This window comes from Mastomys coucha, unplaced genomic scaffold (assembly GCF_008632895.1).
Source record: "Mastomys coucha isolate ucsf_1 unplaced genomic scaffold, UCSF_Mcou_1 pScaffold21, whole genome shotgun sequence".
In the NCBI taxonomy this organism is placed as follows: domain Eukaryota; kingdom Metazoa; phylum Chordata; class Mammalia; order Rodentia; family Muridae; genus Mastomys; species Mastomys coucha.
This window is the reverse complement of record NW_022196904.1, coordinates 119,108,624-119,112,152: the sequence shown is the minus strand read 5'-3', so window position 1 is coordinate 119,112,152 and position 3,529 is coordinate 119,108,624. Positions and strand designations below refer to the sequence as shown.

Sequence of the window (3,529 nt, the reverse complement as noted above, 5' to 3'; positions counted from 1 at the left end):
ACTGGGAATGGAGAAATTCGCATGTAAATAAAGAAAATATCTAAAAGAAAAAAAAGAAAAAAAAGAAATGTTATCCTTAGTGATGAGGGAAATGCAAATCAAAACCACCTAGAGATTCTACCTTATACCTTTCAGAATGGCTAAGATCAAAACCTCAAGCAACAGTACATGTTGGTGAGGATGTGGGGAAAGAGGATCACTTCTCCATTGTTGGTGGGATTGCAAACTGATACAGCCACTCTGGAAAACAATCTGATGGTTCCTCAGAAAACTGGAGAAAGCTCTACCTGAAGATCCAGATATACCACTTCTGGGAATATACCTGAAAGATGCTCCACCATATCACAAGGACACATGCTCCACTATGTTCATATCAGCCTTATTTGTAATATCCAGAAGCTGAAAACAACCCAGATGTCCCCCAATCAAAGAATGGATACAGAAAATGTGGTTCATTTATACAATGGAATACTATTCAGCTATTAAAAACGAGGACAATATGAATGTTGTAGGCAGATAGATAGAACTAGACAATGTCATCCTAAGTGAGGTAACCCAAACCCAAAGGACATGAATGGTATGCACTCACTGATAAGTGGATATTAGCCAAAATGTTCAAAATACCCACGATACAATGCACAGACTGTAGGAAGCTTTACAAGAAGGAAGACCCAAGTGTGGGCACCTGAAACCCATGTAGAGGGGAGCAAAATAATCACGGAGGCAGAGGAAGGGAGGAAACAGGGTGGGAGAGGGGAGGGGAGAGGAGAAAAGGAGAGGCATGATCAGGTATGGGGAGAGACACGCCAATCAGAACCAGGAAGAGTTGCATGCATGGTGGTGCTCATCTTGGTTTCTCCATTTTCTTCAGCCCAGAAGCCTCTTGCCCAGGGAGTGGTGTTGCCTGTAACTAAGAGAGGTCTTCCATGTCAATAACATAATTAGGACAATCCCCACAAGCATGTCCATAGGTCCATTTCCCCAGTGATTCTGGATTTTGTCAAGTTGCGAATTTGCACTCAGTAACACAGGGAAGAAGGGTTTATTTTAGCTTGTAGTTCAAGGGGACATGGTCCTTCAGGTCAGGTGGCTATAGTGTATCCACAGTCAAGGAGAGCTGGTCCATTGTAGCAGGTCAGGTAGCTATACTGTATCCACAGTCAAGGAGAGCTGGTCCATTGTAGCAGGTCAGGTAGCTATACTGTATCCACAGTCAGGAAGTAGGAGTGCTGGTGCTCAGCAATTCTTTTTCTTTCTTATGCAAACTGGGATAGTACCATATCTCTCACACATGCCTGGCAGCTTGATGCTGGTAATTCCAGGTCCTGTCAAGCTGCCAATCAATATTAACCATCCATCTTTTCCTTCTGCTCCCAGTGGCCCGTGTAAAGGAAGATGAGCTACCAGAGGAGGACCATTTTTTTTTCCTTCAGTCAAGTCTTCTTTACAATGACACCACTGAGGCTTTTAAAGAGAATGATTCATTGCCATGGGGCCACCTGTGCTTTGCTTAGCATCCTGCATCCCTGACCTCCATGTACCATGAGCCTGTATCTTTGAAGATGACGACAGCTCAAAGCATTTCCAGACATTTCCAAGTGTCCTCTGGGGCAGCTAAAAGTGGCTCTAGACATCTCCAAGTGTTCCCTGGGAGTGAGGGCAAGCTACCTTCTACCCCCAAACTGGTTTAGCACCACTACCTTACTGGAAATCATAGATCTTTAATAAAAAGCACATCTAGAATAAATTAATTTTTTAAAATTTTAGGCATACAATTATTATACCATAGCAAGAATGTCCCTATTCATGAACTAAACTTGACATTGAATTGAAATAAAAAGTGTTGTCCAAATTTGGGGATACAAACTGTAGAATGAATGTCTGTGCTCTGTGCATGCAATTCCCATAGAATAAAAATGTAGCATGAATGTCTTTCCTGGAGTTGTACAGGACAGCAGTTAAAGAAATTCCTAGTGCATCATTCCTTTTCCAGTCAAGATGGACATGGGAATCGATAATCCTCCATGTCCCAATAGATCAATATGTCAATAACTTATTTCTCACTCATGACATGTGTCCTGTGGGGGCCAGAGATGACAGTGCTCAGTGCTCTCTGGGGCTACTGGGGGCTCCATTGTGGCATGTCACAGTTTTCCCAGCAGGGAGAAGTGATGGCTGAGTGTCCTACACTGGCACAGACGTTTCCTTAAGAGCATCCAGCATTTATTTCCTCATACCTCCCATTGGCCAAAGTAGGACACATGAGGCTGGGAGACGGGGGACAGTCCCATGGGGTTTTTTTTTCCCCATGGGTTCTTAAAAGAAGGCAAATCAGAATGCCTGTGGACAGCTCTAGTGAGTACCACAGCTCTGAAAAACAAAGGTACTAGTATAGTTAAGCTGTTATTAAAGAGTTAAAGATGCATATATCTCATGAGATGCCTTCTCACCTGATGACAGAGCTTTCATAAATATTTGTTGAATAAAATGTATCTCTCAGAATACTCATAATTTGTGGTTGGAGAGATAACTCAGTGGATAAAAGGGTGGGCTGCTCTTAAGAACTAGATTCAATTCCCAACATCCACACTGGGCAGCTCACAATTGCCTGAAACCCCAGCTTAGCCCTCTTCTGGCCTCTGCAGTCCCCTGCACTCACACGACATACACTTACATTGACATGCACACATCAATAAAAACAAGCCTTAAGAGAAAAGGAATACCCATACATTTTCAGAGAAGGGGAGGATCAAAAGCGGTCCACAGAGGTGGAGACTGTGCTCCAGCCAGGTCTAAACCCAGACTCAGGGCCGGGCTGTGTCTGAATCATGCTTTCCTCACACCTCCTCTTCTTACAGCTTGCTGCCCATGGTGATGGGTGCACTTGGGCTTATGCACATTTGCTTTATGGGCACCTTCCCTGGGGTTTTTCTCTGAACATTGGTGCCAGGTATTCAGAAGACTGTGGTTGGGGACTTGGGAACCTGAGCACCTTTGGGTGAAGTGGAGCTGTGGAATATTTGTCTCCTGGGAATGGTGAAATGCTCCCTTCTCACCCGCGAGGCTTCCTCCGGAGCTGCCTGTGATGATTTGATGGCCATTCATGTGGTAACTTTACAGCTGTTAATTGCCTCTGAGTCAACAACTGTACTAGGCTCAGCAAGGAGAAAGCAGTTTATTCTCTGGCATCTACACTTTCAAGTTTATTTGTTTTAAGAAGGCACAACCTAGAGAAGCCTCTTTAAAGCCTTCCCCCTCCAGAAGGGAAACTGATCCTGTTCTCCTCACCACTGATGTGCATAACATGTGAGAACTCTGAGACACAGTGATCTTAGTGAGGAGATAGAGAATGGGGAACAAGGGCGAGTGAGGGCATGCCAAGGTGTTTGTTCAGAAGTAAGGATCTTGAGAAGGGAAGGCCAACTATCAGAAAACAAAAATAGAGTGTGTTATAAGTGTCAAGCAGGCAATAAATTTGGTCAATCAAACAGAGGACAGGAAAAGAGAAGAAAGTCACAAAATTCAATAG

General features: G+C 43.9%; 1 long non-coding RNA gene across 1 annotated transcript in view; it reads left to right on the top strand.

Moving 5' to 3' along the window:
• LOC116103076 overlaps positions 1–1,761 on the top strand; it is a 66,867-nt gene extending 65,106 nt beyond the window's left edge. Inside the window, exon 3 of the long non-coding RNA XR_004123377.1 lies at positions 1,378–1,761. This is a non-coding gene — a long non-coding RNA (uncharacterized LOC116103076). The remainder of the gene's footprint in view (positions 1–1,377) is intronic.
• The last annotated feature ends 1,768 nt before the right edge of the window (positions 1,762–3,529 follow it).